Source organism: Anas acuta, chromosome 17 (assembly GCF_963932015.1).
Source record: "Anas acuta chromosome 17, bAnaAcu1.1, whole genome shotgun sequence".
NCBI classification, from domain to species: Eukaryota; Metazoa; Chordata; class Aves; order Anseriformes; family Anatidae; genus Anas; species Anas acuta.
The window spans coordinates 14,524,244-14,542,926 of NC_088995.1; the positions used below are offsets into that span (position 1 = coordinate 14,524,244).

Below are 18,683 nucleotides of genomic sequence, written 5' to 3' on the forward strand. Positions count from 1 at the left end.
AGTAAATAAAACTATTATCAAAAAAAACAAGCATTTTATCCTAACTTTGAGTACACCTGTTCAGTTTCCATTAGTTAAGTAATCAAGCAGTTCCTCGCTTCCTGATGATCACCCAGGGTTTAATTCATTGTGGGCAGGTCTATTCTACCACAACTCAAATATCCAAAATAGTAGATGTCTGATGGATAAAGCCACGTGCTAGATCTCTGTGTGAGGGTGAATGTTTAAATTGTTCACATCGCAGCTGCGGCTTTTGCCCCAGATGTATATTCTGGAAAATATGCAGTCAAATGTTATTCCTGATGGCTTAGAAGCGTAGTTATGTTGTACAGCTATTAGAGAAACTAAGGCAGACTCCCCTATGGGGAATTACTGATGAACTGGCTTAGGATGATGTGTAATTCTTATTTCCTGCAAAATCAATAGTGTTAACCATCTGTTACTATTTCTATTTGCATGATGGTAGTTCCTAGAAGTTCCTTTTGTATTTGGGTATGTATAAAATGTGGAGGGGGGGGGGGGGGGGGGGAAGGCCTTGTTGTGAGTGGGTTGTGGTCTTAAACGCAAAACCATGGAAAGATGAGACTATTTATCTAGAATTGTGTGAATCTTTGGCTGAACAGTTACCTGAACCTACCTGGGTTTTGACAATGAACATGTTAGGAATATGTGCCTATGAGAGGAGAGGTTTTTCTGACTTCTATAAACGTAGGCTAGGACTCAAGCAGGTGAAGGGTACGGCAGGAATTTTTGCTGGAAAATACTAAGCAATGATGCTATGTCTAGAAGCTCTCATTATTTTAACTGTCTTGGAGATTGCTGTATCTTGGCTTCCAGTTCTTCAAGCACTGTGGTGTAGTAACATTAATTACTAAAGAAGTTGCAACACCGCCAGGTAGCTGTTTAATTTATGCCTTCTCTCCCATAGAAGGAAGAGTTCAAGACATTGCCGTGTATGCAGAAAAGCTTCATCTAAATGGCCTCCTTTGCCAATCAACCTGTGAACTCTGATATCAGAGTAAAGGGGTTTTCTGACTGGGTCTGTTCCCTGTAACACATGGAAACACTAGTAGGAGGAAGTTTCTGCAGCCCTCCACACAGCCTGTGTCTGATAGCAGTCTCTGTTATCATTATGGCAGATGATAATAGTTCAGAGAGCAACCAGCTGGAGGAGAGGTTATTTTTAGGTATTCTAAATAGTTCAGAATCTTATATAATTGTATTTGAGTAATAGTTGATGCCAGACAAACTCATGATTGGTTACAGAGCTCCATCAGTTCTCTTTTTATATTCACAGTACAGTTTGTGCCCCAGAGAGGGGGTTAGGCAACAAGTATCACATCAAGAATTACAAAAACTGCAGGAAAAAAGCATTCGGTTGAAGACTCCTGAACAGTGAGCACACAGATAAGAAAATCAAAATCTTTTGGTAATCTGCAAGTGGGAGAAACTCAGCTGGTAATATACTCAAGCTGAAGTCCTAATATTCAGTATTAGGGTATGTTAATGCATTTTTTTAACAAGCATCTGCTGAATAAGTTGATACCTTCATATGTGAGGAAATAGTTCTGTTAGAGCTCCTGGCCTGGGTTATGAAACAGGAGGACTGCTTTTCTACTGGAGAAATGATTATGAGGAAATCCACTCACAGACTTGGTGCCTTGGTGTGTTTGGCATGACTTTCATTTGTCCAGTGGCATAATTATGGCACTTTGCTTTGCTCAGGGTCTTTATAAATATTTTTATGTTTCAATAAATAAATTGCATTCTATCCACGTGGGATATGTTGACCCTGCATAAGGACTGCTTGTAAATTCTTGCATTGCTTCTCTATTCTCAGTGTTTATACAGGTCCACTGCTATTTGTTCCTCTCCTTCTAGATCTATGGTGCATCATCTACTCAAACATTTTGTGCTCTCCAGAGGAATTGTAGAAATGGCCAGGAGAGATAAAAGTAGAAGGTCAAACAACAAACAGCACTGTGCAATTAACCTGGCTGCTGTTACTAAATCACAAATCGAGGCTGTTTTCCAAAAATAGAGATCAATATTGTGGTAAATGTGAAGGAAAAGCAAATGCTGTCTTGAGCTTCTTTTCATGCTGAATTACTTATCACTCCTTAGCAGCTTGATGTAGTATAGAAGTCAAACAAGCCCTCAGAGGTCCCCCTTTGAGAGATCAGGGCAGGAGCGTTCAGTTCCAGGTTCAGAGGATGTTGACTTTTAAACCTCAAGCAGCATATAAGGTGTTAGGCTGGGGGAACTATATTACTTTAACTCAAATGTCGAGGAAGAGAATGACTGAGCCTAATCTCACATCTGGGTGTAAATGAGTACCCAACCCCTACATGCTGTGTTCACAGTCTGGTAAGCCTGATGTGCAGATGAGAGACTTCAGCTTCCTTACCAATATTTTTGCCTCCTGCAGGAAACCGGAGGCTCCATAGTTATACCAGCTTTGCAGTGTCTTTGAAGAGAGAAAACATCCATATCTGTAATATGAAAAAGTGTTGCAAATTTTCCTAAATGAAATGGCATGAAGGTATTGATGAAACATGTAGCTGCTTTATGTATGACTTGAGCACAGTCTTGTTCTAATCATTTGCTAACCTGTGAGGCTGCCTTTCTGGATAGATTTGTGTCTGTGGCAATCCACTGCTCGTAGGCTTTGTGTGATACACTGATGGAAATGGTTACCCTTGTGAAACTGTAAGACCTCAGAGTAGGTAGGGGACTACTTGAAATTCTCCTGCTGGAAGTATATTTAGCACATTAACGAAATACATTGATGGAAAAGAAACAGAAAAAGAAAAATGCATTTCAAATCTTACTTTAAAATAAGAATGATCTGCTGGCATGAAAGAAATGCTAGCTTTAAAAAACAAACAAACAAACAAAAAACAACAAACAAACAAACAAAAAACAAACAAAACAAAAACAACAACAAAAAAGCAAACAAACAAACAAAAAAAACAACAACAACTGTTTATCAGGAAGGGGTTTTTCTTTTTGCAGCATCTATCTTTAAACAGTTGAACTAAAATTCATTGTTTCATGTTGGATAACCCTTTCTGCATGGAGACCTGTCTGGAGTCATTGATTTCCTTGCTCTCAGTACATTTACCAGCCGCAATATGAGTGCTTCGTCTTTTAATCTCCAGTATGAAAGGAACAACAGAGGTCACTGTGGACTTGTGTTGTTGAAAGTGATTACTGGCAGACCTGAGACAGTATGCAACAAGGCCAGCTTGCTCTTTATTTAAGCTTATATATATTTATTTCTCTCTGCTTCGCCCATCCCACCCAGGACTCGTGTGTTCATGAGTCCAGGGAGAGCTAATTAAAATGACTTGTTCCTTTTAAATAAGTCTGCTACCAGCTTGGTACAAAGCCAGAGCAGGTATCATGGTATCATTTTAATATATCTTCTTTAAAAATGATGGTATTGTCCTTTCCTTTCTCTAGAGGAAAATTTCTACTATTTCTGTTCCTTCCTACATTTAATTACTGTTTATTGGAGACATTGGACTCACTGCCTTGGAGACCTGAAAAACAAAGAAGTGAAGGATCTGGTGGGGAGCCTGTTACACCAAGTGAAATGGATTTTCTACCTCTGGTATTTTACAGTATTCTCCATGTCAATGAATTATTCACATCTGAAAGAGCTTTCAATAACAGGCAGAAGATGCAGGTATAAAGAAGAAAAATAACTTTTGCAAAATTGCAAAACAGGTCAGCAGTAGAGAATAGGATGCATCTTTTGCCTGCTAGCCCAGGGGTTTGTTTATTTATTTTGGTTTTATTAACTTTCTTAGCTTCTGTTAAATCCAATCAATGACACAGCTTGGACTTGATTCATAATCTGCACATCTCATTCTGTGCCATTCATCCTGCTGCTGCCAACCAGCTTATATTACAACTTCTGTCTCTTATCTTCTGGACACGCATTTGACTCCCAGACTGTGCTTGGGTTACCCCACGCACCTTTTCATTAGCACCCTCCAACCACCCTTCTCCTCCAGATTCCTCTTTAAAAAAGATAAGAAAACACAGTGAAATGTCCCATGCTTCAAAAGCTGAAGCCATCTGATAAGAAATGGTGGCTTTTAGCTGGAAGTCACGCTGCATGCCAGTAGCCCTATCTCTGTAATTGCAGTCCTCTTCTTTTTATTACAGGGGATAACAGAAATTCAAGTAATGAGAAGTTGAGCAGACAGCCAACTGCTTGTAAACTATTTCCAGGCTGTTAAACCATTCAAATTTTCTGTTTTGAAAGCAAATTCCTTTAATCTTTGGACTTCCACATTTAGTTGGACTTTCAAAGATACCAGACCAAATGGAGTAAATGAAAGAAATGTGACAAGTATTCTCTTCCCGTGATGGGAAATGTATATTGAGATGCAGGAGTTTCTAATTCTGCTTGTAACCATGAAGTTACACTCATGTGTTCCAGAGCCAGCAGTGGAATAACATACAATAAACTGAATCTTTCTCATGACGATGGACACATAGCTGTTATCATTAGAAGAATGACAGCCACAGGAAGCCAAACTTTGTGTTAGTATATTTTATGGAATATTTACTTTTCAGAGTCTCTTTTTCAGTAGCCTTACTGCAACCAAGACAAGCAAAATTACTTGCTGTATGAATACACTTTTAACTTTCAAGCCATCCTATCCCCTAATAAGGAATGGAACATTACGCATTTTCTGATTTTATCCACTGGCTGTGTGGAATGGTCTCCAGTCCACATATGACTTTTTTGAAGAGTGTAATATATATCTAGAAATTTTGTATGATTGTTAGAATAGCAAACTGGAGCGGGAAATTCTTGTCCTGGAGATGCTGCCTTTTCTGATGCATAGTTAAGTCTTATCTCATCAAAAAGATTTCTTTTGGGGAAAGATGAAAGGTGTCTTTTTCTTGCTGTAAGTGCAGGATAATATTCAAATGTTCGGTTTTAGTTTTTTGAGATGTGACATGTCTGATAATTTAGAAGTCTGTATTTATCATCCCTGTAAAAGCTCCATAGTAATTCTTAAGTATCTAAATTGCTTTTGAAAATAGGATTTACATGTGCTTTTCAGAATGCAACCTCAATAAATAGAAACAAATCCTTGCTTTACAGAGAGTGACAGAAGTTACGCACTTAGGGTCAGCTCTACAAAGGCAGTTGGGTACCTCTGTAGACTTCCAACAGTAGCAGTTCAAACTTGGAAGAGCTGAAGATTTGGCCACCAGTAGTTTGCTAGCTATGTGATTAGCATAATATTTTTTTCTTCCTTTATACTTGTTTCTGATTTTATGCAGTCACAGTGGGACTACTTGTTCTGGTGGCCGGAAACATAACTAAACATTGTGCTTCACTTGCATGTTTCATGCAAAATCTCTTTAACAAATGTTTAAATTGTCATTTGTAAAACCTGGCTGGCTGCTGGTAGTAATGAGAGACAAATATCATTCATTATCAGATTTTATTACACATTCCAAAAATACCAAAGCCATTCCTTTTTGTTGACCCAGTGCGGTAAAGAATTGGAATGAATCTGAGCCTAAGAAGCTTATGCCGGTTCCTTATGTAATACAGTATATTGCTGTAATTTACCCACAGTTACAGTGCTTACCTGTGTAATGGAAATATAAAATCCTGTAGAATCATAAACAGCATTTTAACTATCCCTTGTGGTGGCATATACTGCAACAATACCCACCTCTCCCACCCCCACCCCAATTCAATTACATGTGAAACTGTAGCTAGACCAAGTATTAAAAGAGTCTCCAAACTTAACGCGTTGCAGCTTCACTAATGTGGTTGTGTATACATCATGTAGCAATACCCTATTGTCTTTTAGCTATTTCATCAGTCTTTGTTTTCACTATGTTTTCTGACATTATTATATTATTACTTTTAAACTATTTATTTTGTAGTGGCTACAATAAATACCTCATTTGCTTTCTGCTGGATATGAAGAACCAACAGTACTTGGTTTAAAATTGGATAGTCCTTAATGTTTATGTGTGAGGTGTTGTTCCTAAGGGTGATTGTGTGGATTTCACTAAAACTACTTGGAACTGATTGTTAAGAAAAAAACCTTGATTCTATTCAGAAGAGGTGCAGAAGACCTTATTTCTTACCATTCAGAATAGGGCTTAAATATTGCAATTGTTTTGGAATTAAAAAACAACCTATCTATTATTTTTCTTCTCAGTAATTTGGTTTTGAGGGAGTTATTGGGGTGGGTTTTCTTTTGATTACTCATTATTTATTATTCATTATAGGAACGACTTGGCCCTTCCTTGCCAGGCTGGTATTACCTCATCTTTACATCTTTGATGTCTTTGCTAGTCCTTTTACATAAGCAATGACAATAGTAAGTCATTTCTCTTCCACTGTCTGCTCAAGCAAGATGAAGATTGCTCCGCACTGAAAGAGATTACTAATGCAAACTCAGCCATCAATTCTGAGCTTAGTTATTCAAGTTCATTGTTTTATGCATTTTCTTCTGCACAATAACATGGGCAGATTTATTTTTCTTGCTGTGTTTGGTGCCGTTAATTCATTTACACTTGTTTGTTGAGATTCCCTTTGCCAGCATGACAAGACCAACAATGGGCCACTCATCAAAATCCTGATGTCTCCTGACACTCGTTAGTGTTCTAGGAGGACTTGCTTCCTCTCTTTTGTCCTATGAATTAAACTGTCAATTTATCGAGCCAACAGTTTACAACCAGCCTGAAGATACTGAAGAAAATAAATTCGGCATGGTTTATAGACAGAATTATGGGTCATCTTGGATGACAGAACACTAAGCATTAGATTACTGGAATTTATTTTATTGCCACCTCTTCCCCCTGACTATTAAGAAGGGGTCTGCTTTTGCTTGACTTCCTTATCCTCCCAGGCTGTCTTCTGTTGCTCTCCCTACATACTGCTGAGCTGTCATTTGTAAGAGACAGCCGACATCTGTGCAGGTGGGATGAGTGGTCTGCTATACAGACCCTCGTCAGCACTTATGTGCCAGCCTGTGAGAGGACTCACAGCAGTTATAGACAGTCCTTTTAACTCTAGAATAATGTCTTCTGGGGCTGTGTGAGCATTAGGCTGGTAATGTCGTTTTCAGTAATAAACAGAAAGCGAAGTTCTATTCACTTGCTCCTGAGAGCCTTGCCATCTGTCATTGTGTATAGATTTTCAGATTTGCTGGTGTGCTAATTAATCATATTGGGGTGCAAGAGTAACTTGCATTAGGCATCTCTGCAGGGAAATAAGGTAGGAGATAAAACTCACTCCAACATGCCTACCTGGTTAGCTTTGTTGCAAGGGACAGCTCACTGGAGATGCTTGCTGTGTCCCCTAGTGAGCAGGTGGCAAGTGGGAAGGCAAGGATGGGTTATGCATGGAATTTCTCCTCAGCCTGCCCTGAAATCATGAATTGGCAGTTTTGAAAGGGAAAAAGCTTTATCTGTGCCAGATAAATTGCTCATTGAAGCAACATCTACCATAAAACTTGGAGTTGATCTTAAAAAGGCTTTGCTGCAGCTCCGCAGATGCACCGTGTCTGGACTTAGAGATGCCTACAGAGCTGAATACCACAGGGACATTGTAAAGGACATTGCAGCAAATACAGAGGGAAAAGCTTTCTATTCCCAGTATGTGTTGTATATGGTATGATGAGCACACAATGAAGAATGAAAAGCACATGCTGGAGAATATAAAATGTCTCCAGCTGCACATAAACTATATCTGAAGTGATCTGTGAAACTGGCCTATTTTAATGAATCTCAAGTATATCGACAGACAATATATTGGCACAATGTGATTGCAACAGTTCTAAAAATCATTTTAATGATGTAAAGCAGTAATATTTTTCACTAGTAATAAAACTATATTGGCTTCCTATAATTCATTTAATGGCAATTATACTAAAATACTTCCACTTGAAGAAACTATGTGTAAGAGCTTCACAGAAGTGGGAACAGTTGCCAGATATTTGCTTACACAAGCTATACCATCACAATGTAATCAAAGAAGTTGTTTTGCTATTTGCTATTAGTTCTGCTTGAATTTATGGTCTCCAAGCCACTGGCAAGATGTGGATGAATAATGCTAGTGTGAAGTCTGGGAAGGAACCTAAAATTCCTTATATTTCAAATTATTCTCCAAAGCATTCAAAATTGGATTCAATTGAATGAATTCCTGGAAAGAGAAAGTAATAGCTTGTCTCCATTTGTAACTGAGCCAGGCATAAAATACAAGCTTTACTGTTGCTTCCTACGCTGCTCAGGAATTCAAAAATATACCTGAATGATGAGCAGCTGAAGAAGTTTTGCCAGTACTGAAACTGAGTTATCTCTGCCTTGAATAATTTTTAATGTTTGACTCTGCAGAGATGCAGACATGGAATGAAAGGACTGGATTCCTCAGTCTCCTAAATTGGACCGGCTGTTGAATTGGCTCTTTTCCTGTAAATGGAATCCTGTAAATCTTCGGCCAGAAATGTCTCTGTAAGCTTCACATTTCTGTTGGTTGTAGTGTTTGCCATTATCGGTTGGTGGTGGTTGCTATTTTTTTTACTCCCCCCTCTCCTAAGTTCCACCAAATCTGGACTTCCCAGAGCTGAGCAGTAAGGATGCACAAGGAAGATGGTGGGAGTTGAGGGAACCATAGAAAAAGTTCAGGTTGAGATGCTCAATTGCACATAATTATCTGTTGGTATCTAGCTATGTCACTCAAATCTGTTTGCCCAGAGCTTCAGTACAGGCCAGAAAATTCAGAAATGAGACAGGAACAGACCTCAGCTCTGAAACTTGAACTTTATCTGTCTTTTGTCTCAAGTAGTGGAAAACAGAGTTAAAAACTTTTTAACTTTTGCAAGACTCTTCTCTCTCCTCGTTTAGAGAAGTAAAATCGGTTTTCACTTAGCATGAGGAGTTACTCCACTGTAATATCAAAGTCTGGGCATTATTTGGAATTGGAGAAAAAACATTTATGAAACCCTGCAGAAACATCTCAAATCAGATGATTTAAAAAAAAGTAAAAATCGTTATAATTAGAAGAAGAAAAAAAAAAAAACACTTTCCATTTTAGTACTTTCCCATCCTGTTTAACTGAATAATAGAAATACAGCTGTAAGAAAAAATATATTTAAAAGAATGTTAACACTATTTAAAGGGCAATTTCATATCAGCTTGGATTAACAAGGCTGCCTTGTTTATACCTACCACATGATATGTATATATATATTACACCTACCTCTCTCTATTTAATTGCACTAAATCATAGCAAAGTGTTTTTAACTTTCTAGGAAGCCATGGCTAAAGTATCAAATGCCAAACTTTCTCACTTCAGTCATTCCACTTAGCGTTAGCTCCCAATTTATAGCAGTAAAGAAATGTTCTTAGCAGTTTAAAAAAAAAAAAAAAGTGGGGGGAGGAGGAGGATCTTCCTAATATAAGCCAAGGTAAAATGAATGAGGTGGTAATCTTGTGATTCTTTTTCTCAGGGGGTTTCTAACTCAATGTCAGGCTACTTTTATGCAGTGCAGTGCAGCCCTCTGTAAAGCTGTCAAAGCTGAAAGTAGCCAACCTGAAACAATCAGCCATGCCATATTATTTCAGACTGAGTGCTTTGCTCTGCAGTTTCTGCAGCTCAAGTTAGTACATCTGTATGGCACCATGGAGTGTTGTGTATGGCTTGTTCAGAGCTAGTCCCAAGGATGTTCATAGAGTACTGTCTGCACCGTTTAGACTTGCAAGCTCTTTGCCAAGTGCCTACAGGCAAATGCAATTGCTAACCCAGGAGCTGGATCAGATCCATAGGTAATGTGTGCATGTGGTTCTGAAGGTGTTTTCAGAAGAAAATTCCAGGCAAATTCCAAGTTAACTTCTGACTGTATCTTGATTTGAAGCCTTGTGGAGAACAGAGCAGTGAAAAATGAATTGTGCTGGAGGATGGTGCTCCATCCTCTCTTTCCTTGCTTATGACATTTTTGTCATTATAAGTTTGCTTTCAGTAGAGCAATTCAGCTTCTAATTGCTAAATTAGTTGTCCTAGAACTTAACACGCCTCATCCCTTGAGGTCATAATGTAACTTAGTATCATAAAAATGAAATATTGCATGCACAGACTAAAGAGCAAATGCACCAAGTGATTTATCTGAGAGAAGATGACACACAAATGTCTTGAAGATACAGAGCATGGTAAATACATGTAGTGTGCCAGTCTCTATTCATTGGCAGAATATGATAATGCTGGGCAGAGAAAGCTATAAGATGAAAGAGAGGAAAGAGAAAACAAGCATAGGAAATTACTGACTGTTAAAGGAAAGGTAATGGATACCATGCAACTCTGCAACTTCCCCTTTGCACATGTCAATGTAACATGGAGCAGTCTGTTCTTTTACTTCATCCCAGTAAGAGCAGTTTGTTTCATTTCTGTCTCTTAACATGTACCATGCAACAATTTCCTGTCTGCAGGAAGGATACTAAAAATATGGAGAAATTCTTTATTGATTGCAAAAGTGGAATAAGTCTACGAATAGTTAGGCATCAGAATTCTCAAACTTTTCCATTGCAGGAAAATTCATGCTTAGAGAAAATGGCAAGAACAATTGTAGTCGCTAGTTGCCCTGTTTCAGGCAGCAACTCTCCTATTTCCACACTTCCAATAGAAAATGTGTGTTTTAATTCATTAATTAGATGAGTTATTCCAGAAATCACCTCAAATTCTCTCTAGCTTTCCCTGAAGTGTTTTTTTTTTTTTTTTTTGTAGTTATACCCTTTTAAATCAATCTGAGTGATCCTGCTGTGTTGGACATGTGCTGACCTTTTGTGTAAAAGAGTATCATGTCTGAAGCTTTGTAATACATTTTTAAAAAAGAGTAATCTGTAAATGAGTCACTCTGCTTTCTATTTGTAGTCTATACTGTATCCTATGGAATGTTGCTGAACATTTCAAGCCATGCCTGCAAACCTGGTGCCTCCCCTCAGAACTGACAGCAGTTGGAAAGTCCAGGTGCCATTATTTTGTGGTTCAGTGCTCCACTTGAATTTAATTTTCATAAACAGATACAACAATTGCTTTGTGCTGAAGTATAGCAAAGGGATTACTTCATGGAATATTGGTCACAAGTAAATAAAAAGAGACCTATTTATGGATATTTGGGATAAAAGAAAAATATGTTTCACTTTGCTGTGTTCAAGCTTCAACAGAATGATTGACATTGATCTGAGGATCCCAAATTATATGTTTGGTCATAGTTTAGTTGTGCATTTTACAATAAAGACTATCGTAGGCCCTTCAATTGTACAGACTGTAAGACTTCAGGAGAAGTCTGTGTTTACCAAAATAAAGTAAGTGTTAAGGGCAGGAGCTGGCATCATGTAAAGCCTGATCTGCGTGGATTAAAAAATCTGTTATAAAAAACCTGGGAACATGTTACCATGAGGGAAACTCTTGGCAGCAGAGATACAACCTGTGCTATTCTGCGATCTGAGAGCACAGGGGACTTGCTAGAGGTGTACATTTGTACTGTCTCTGCTGGCTGTCAAAACAGCCTTAGGGACTTGTTCCTGCCTTCCACTGAGGTACATCATCACACATGAAAGGTGGAAAGATGATTAAAGTTTGCTGCTATGGCAGTTATAAGGGACAAAATGTTTAGTTCTGATTTCTGGCTGTACTTGATAGTATGGAATGTAAAATCTGACTTGGAGACTGACTTGAAAATAGTTTTTGTTCTAAATGCAGTGGGTTAAGTAAGTTTGGCTACATGGCATGTATTCTGTGATGAGAGTCTGGATTTAAATTACTGAAACTAAGTTGCTAGCATAACTTTGTATGGTGTTCGTTGGCAAGAACTATTTTTTGTCAATGGCCTAGGTGTACCTGGACAGAACTACGTGTTCCAAAGAAGATGAGCTTTGTCAGAGGGGCTGTTCTGGCTATGAGGATCACTGTACCTCTCAAATACATCCAGTGTCATGTACTTCTAGGAATTCTTCACCTGGAGCAAGGACCATGGGAGGCTGTGTGGGAATTTACACTTATCCAGCTGTCTAGTGATGTCAGTGCACTCATTTTTCTCTGTAAGGTTTTATGGGGCTTGGCAGATCTCTACTCAAAGTGGAAACTACATGGCATGGGAGCCACAAAATAGAGGAGTATACAACAGGAGACAAAGAGATGAGAAAACTGCTTTTAATCTTTTCATGCTAAGGTAAATTACCAGCTGAACCAAACACTCATTTGATCTACTTTAGTTCTTGTAATGCTGTATGAAATGGGTGAGCTGGGTGAATGCAAACTCCTCGCTAAAGATAGCACAGAGGCACAATTGCCACTGCTGGCAGAAAGGCAGAGGATTCGAACTTTAACAGAGGAACACGCTTGAATTTGGATTTTAAAGAGGGCTAGGATCTGTCAGAAGAACTTGTCTCCCTTCTCTTTAGAAATCCTCAGAAGTATTACTTGTCTTCCATCTCTTCATAAATCCTCAGAATTAGGTCTCTTGAACGTATAAACTTCGGAATTTTGTCATTGGGGTGTCCTGGTTTCAGTTAGAATTAATTTTCTTCCTAGTAGCTGATGGAATGCTGTGTTTTGGCTTAGGATGAGAAGAGTGCTGATAACACCCCGATGTTTTAATTGTTGCAGAGCAGTGCTTATACCAAGCCAAGGACATCTCAGCCTTTTGCTCTGTCCTGCCAACGGGCAGGCTGGGGGTGCAGTAAGAGCTGGGAGGGGACAGACCCAGGACAGGTGACCCAAACTAGCCAAAGGGGTATTCCATACCATCTGACGTCATGCTAAACAATATATAGGGGTGGCTAGCCAGGGGGAGGGGGCCGGACTGCTCGGAGTTAGGCTGGGCATCGGTCAGCGGGTGGTGAGCAATTGCATTGTGCATCACTTGTTTGTACATATTATTAGTAGTAGTACTATTATCATTGTGTTATTGTTATTGTTATTATTATTTTTTTATTATTTTTCCTGTCTTATTAAACTGTCTTTATCTCAACTCACGGGCTTCACTTTCCCATTTCTCTCCCCCGTCCCAGAGAGGGAGGGGGAGAGTGAGCGAACGGCTGCGTGGTGTTTAGCTGCTGGCCGGGTTAAACCATGACATTGGGGAAAAAAAAATGCATGCGACTGCTCATTTTATAAGCTATAACATGCAAAAATCAGCAAATACTGCACATATACAGGAAAGAGGAGAGAACTGTGAGACTTCAGGTACAGTTACACATGGGGAACTTGGCTTGCTCTTGACAACAGCAGGCTGTTTTGTTCTTACGTGGCTCTACCCTTATGGCTGACCAAAGTTCACGCTTCTTGTTTCAAAGCAGTTTCTGATCATGTTACAGATTTCCCACCTTGTCTGTTGTAGCTTCTGTAGCTGGCCTGGATGTCGTTTTTGAAGTATTTCAAGACTGCCCTACTTTCAGGAAACGGTGTAGGAAATCATTTCCAAGGGGAAGTTACATGATAACTTGTCTGGGTGCAGGTTGCTTTTTTTCCTCTACCTTGAGGTTTGTAGACCATTCAGTGGCAGATGTACAATGACCATACATAGAATATTCAGGAATGTCTGTGACTAAGCATGCTGTGTCTTAGAGCCAGAGTACTCATACGATCATAAAATGGTTTGAGTTGGAATGGACTTGAAGATCATCTAGTTGCAACCCCCTGCTATAGGCAGGGACACCTTCCACTAGATCAGGTTGCTCAAAATCCCAGTTAGAAAATAGTCAATATAAAGTGATGAAAGCAATGATACTTGAGACTGGCTCAGAGTTCATTAATGATGTGAGCAAACATCTTTTTTTTTTTTTTTTTTTCTTTCCCCTTTCCTGCCCTAAGGACAAGAACAAAATAATCTTCAGATGCAAGATGTCAATTTTTTGGTTCCTTTCCACTGTGTGCTTGCCCACCTCCCATCTGCTCTCTGTCTTTACCCTGTACCAAATGCTGTCTTTGTATCCATACCAGGTTTGAGCAAACCTGGCAGCCTTACCAGGGACTTTTTTCATGGCAGGAACCAGCAGGAGGTAGATATTTGCTGCTTACAAATAACTTGCAAAAATTGTTCAATCCCACAGGGATTCAGTGGTAACATATTAGTTCACTGCACCTACTTCTTTCCCTAGCAAGAGGAAATAGGGTGGCAGAATCTGTATGTACAATGAAGGAACAATGTGTTAATGGGGGTGTTGGACTGCTAGAAGTAGCCAGGCACCACAGGGCCTGCCTTCAGACCACACCTTGTTGTAATTAAAGTGCCTGATCTTATGCATCACCATCAGAACAGCATTGAAAAGGCAAATGGGAAATCAGCACAGTTCCCAAATACCTCTAAATTATGCTGATTTATACCACTGATCTTTCTCTATAAGGATGAGCTTCCTTGTTCAGAGGGGAGCAGGTGATTTGATCCACTTTAGAAGTAGATTGCTTAAAATGTAGATAAATGTTTTGCTTTATGGTTTTGTTTTCTTATACTCCAGTGGGTTATTAGATGAGATTTCAGATGGTTTCCATGGAACAACACTGCATAAAACAACAAAATTTCAATATTAACACTGCCCGCAATAAAAGTGTTTGGTTTCTCCCTTTCTCCTTTTCTGAATGTTTTGTTGACGTTGATGGGATTATGTAATCTGCACACTTCAGTGCTGTCATAATTTGTTCTGTTAATCTGTCATGAATCGCAACTGATGAGTGTATGTGCAGATTCTTGAACCAGCCCTACAGCATCTGTGAAAGTCAATAAGAGATTTGTCTTTTAAATTTTATTCTTGTAATTCTCAACTTTTTAGCAGTCCCATCCAGATCATACAAATCAAACGTTGCAAGGTTGGAAGAGAGTTCATGGAACAGAGATCAGTTGCACTATCAAGCAATCCCATTTGCTTTGCTATATCCCAAACAATGGCAGTTTTCTTAGTGTTCTTTTTTGTTTTAAAGATGTTGTCTGCAGCATCAACATCTCAGGTGACTTCTTATTTTAAAGAACATCTTTTTTTTTTTTCCTTCATTCTATACAAAGAACTTCATCTTTTTTTAAAACTTTTTGTTATTTTTATTTCATTTTTTCAACAGTGCTTTTTTTCCATGAAGCCAGTTTGTATCAAGAAAGAAAGAAACAGTTCTGTGTGAGTCCAAAGTTGACTTGTCTTAATCTGTTTCAGGTTTATATGTGATATTTAAAAAATGAAATACTGTTGGAAATAGTAAGTGGGCTGTTGGTAACAACCATTTTTAAATAGACGAAAATCTCTTAATTTCTCTAGCAACAAAAAGCTTCATTCTGAGCATGTGCAAACTTTACATCAGTATAATCTTGGTGGATTTCTGTTTTGTACATCAGGAGTAAGTCTAATGTTGGATAAAGTCCCCAGCATTACATCCTGGGAAGTAATTTCCCCCTCTGTAAAATGTGAAAAAATCAGACTAACACTTTAGTGTTTCTCCATGTTCCCTTTCTTGAAATCACTATACCAGACATAGAAATGTCCTAGAACAAAATCAAGCCTGATACAACTGTGCTTGTGTATATATAATGCAAGTTCGGCAATAATCAAGTTTAAAGCTAATTCCTTTTTTTTTTTTTTTTTTTTTTGCGTGTGTGTATGTGTGTCTATTTGGCTATTATACAGATTCTTTTTTTGTGGTTAGTAGTGAACATGTTTGGCTGGAAGGGGAAGTGTTACAGAGTGCCCAACCAGACTGTGGCAATCCACACAAGCAAACTACTTGCCTACAGACAGGAGGATGTAATTTTCTGTTGTGAGTTTCCATTAAGGATAGAAAAAATGCTACCCAAAGTAGGTGCCTGACCACTAAAGTTATGCAGACTAAAGCAGTATGGATGAGAGTATATATGCCAAAGAAATTTGGCTGCCTTCTTTCTGAAAAAGAAATTAATGGTGTTAAAGATGCACAGTACTTGTGCTCTAACCTGATATGAGAGGAACTGGTTGAGAAATACTGTTGACGTTGCAGGTTGGATTTTTTTTTTTGTTTGTTTTTGTTTTTAGGTGTGCTTGATGCATGGCTAGGGAGCAGGACAGTGGTGTCCTCCAGGCTAGTTCATGCCACCTGGAACTTCTAATAGCTGCTCTGTCTAAATGATGTCTGACTACTGTAGCAGCCAACTGGGATGTAGAGATGTCTCAGCTATGAATCCTTGCTGTTAGGCCTATCCACCTCTTTTATAGGACAGAAGGAATACTTGTGTGTTACTCCAGGGCATTCTTCAGTGGGCTGGTTTAATCAGCTTTTCAGCTGCTATTTAAGGCACATTGCTGATGTGGAGAATGAGGGACTTTTATCTGATGGTATGCTTTCTTGCAAAACTGCAACAGCTCAACATGTGGCACTCTGAAATCAAGTCATAAGCTAAGCAGATAGGCAGATGTTTCTGTCTGCTTCCTAGATACAAAGGAGGGTTTTACACAGATGGGCATCAAACCTTTTTCCTACTGCAACTGTCCAGAATGCCAACCATTTTCCACATCATAAACTATTATTGTCCTGGATGCTGGATGCACTGTCACAAATCCCAAAGCTGTAATTCTTTGATACGGTCTGCTCTCCAGCATCTCTCGTGCCTTTTTCTCAGGCAAGTCATCTACTCTTCATCAGGCAGGTCAAGAGTTATTCTGAAGTTGTCACATGCCATATTCAACCAAGAGGCTGTTTTTTGTTTTTTTTTTTTTTTCTTTCCAGGATAGACTGGGAGAGAGGGAGGGGTCATGGCATACTTTCTTGTTCAGATAAACTTACAATTATTTCACGTGCCTACCTAAAATAAATAAATCAGTTACTCTCATTCTTCTCTCATCTCTGAAAGATTAATGTACCTTTGAGCAAGTGATAATCTTAAAGAGCCTCTTGTGAAGAGAGTGAGGATAAGTAAATCCTGTGCCAACATCACCTTTAGTGACCTCATTTTTTTGCCTCTGAATAACAAATTCATTTTTATTGCTAGTATAGCTTCAGGGCCACTTTTCCAGAGCCCCTTACACATCTCATTTCAGTTCAGTGCATGCCTTTCTTAATTACCATTCTGTGTAGCAGTAACACTAGGAATAAAAATAGCTTGTGTAAGCCTTGGCATAATACTGCCATGAAAATAAGGGAGGCTGATGGCAGATCTTTCATTGGGTTAATGGTGCACACTGTAAGCCATGTCTATACTGGTCAGTTTGGTTTCACAGTTAGTGGTTAAGTAAATGACAGTAAAACTTTAATGATCACCTTTTACAAGTGACATCAGGAAAGCTCTTTTAGGGGATATTTGTGAATTCTACTACATGTGTAGAAGTAGTCTTCCTGTCCATCTCCTTTGGATCTTAGGTGGCCTGTATAGCCTCTGAGTGTTATACTTCTCCATGGTATGATCCAAAGGCTACATCAGGAGAATAGGCATCTCATGTGGTTTGCCTCCCTTTTTGTCTGCCTGATATTAAAAATCTAAGGGCAAATGAGGTAGTCAGAGGCTGCACAGAGTGCTGGTGCTTACCTACCTCAACAGCAGGCACTTCAAAAATGCAGCACTCTGAGTGTGCTCTTGCTGGCCGGAATGTCAGCAAGCACCTGGTTTGTCCTTGGGAATGTTTTCCCCACACTGCTTTCTGTAGCATTGCAGACGTGGGTGCTCCTTGGTGTGGAGCAGTCTTGAACTGTGGGACTGTGCCACCCTCTGCACCTCTCCCTACAGGTCTTTCTCATTCATATATATATTTAAGAGAAAAGGGGTGTGTGTGTATATATATGTATACATACAACCTTACACTAAGGTAGTCATATCAATACTGACAACTAGGTTGAATACATGTATCTTAGAGTAATAGTGAATGCTTGTGGATGCTTTAACTACTCAGGTATAATCAGGCCATTTTCTGAAGGTTTTCTGAAAAATGAGTGAAAGTATGATTAGGCCCTGAGTTCCCAACATGAATGTTAATTCTATACAATAGTATCTAGTTTTGAGAGGGAGACAGATATTTCATGTGGGGAAATGGTAAATATTATTTATGCTGAGGAATTAGTTTAATAGGAAATAATCTCAGTCCTGCTTTGTCCTCCTTGAGGTAGCCAACAGCCCCTCTTGCTGCCTACACCTACAGCTAAAACAACACTCCGTGCTTGTCAGCTCAGAATGCTTGTACTTTATCTCACTGACAAGTGACTGGAATATTTTAACTCTGCTTCAAATACTGGCATGCTGTTTACACCTGTTTTGTAACTAAAACCAAAATTTTTAACCAAAAAAATAAGAAGAGGTATAGGAATCTGAGTGTTTGGTTTCAAACTGAGGAATGTTGTCCAAAGCTTGCCTTGCTGTAATGCAGTTACCAGCATATATGAGTGATGTATGATTCAAGACACAATGCCTACCAATAGCTATTAGAGCATTTTATTAAGACATAATGATTCAAAAAAAAAAAAAAAAAAAAAAAGGATTCTACTACGGCTATTCTGGGTGCTCAATAGACTGAGCTTTCCCTACCACATTCTGCTAATCTATCTAAATACAAGAGAGATGATGTAAGCTTCGCAATCCCTAGCACTGACTCTGGTAAGTGCCAGCTATCTGCATTCCTGGTCTCTCAAGGGGACTAGAGCAATGAGGAAGAAGGGCCATAGTCTCATACTGATGACTTGCTATTTGTTATCC

At 38.9% G+C, this 18,683-nt stretch overlaps 1 long non-coding RNA gene across 1 annotated transcript; it reads left to right on the forward strand.

Annotated features, from left to right (window-relative positions):
• The first annotated feature begins 8,386 nt into the window (after positions 1 to 8,386).
• Positions 8,387 to 11,246, forward strand: LOC137841195 (uncharacterized). Its single transcript, XR_011088483.1, has 2 exons — positions 8,387 to 8,505; positions 10,919 to 11,246. It is a non-coding gene; the product is annotated as an uncharacterized lncRNA (long non-coding RNA).
• Positions 11,247 to 18,683: the final 7,437 nt, after the last annotated feature.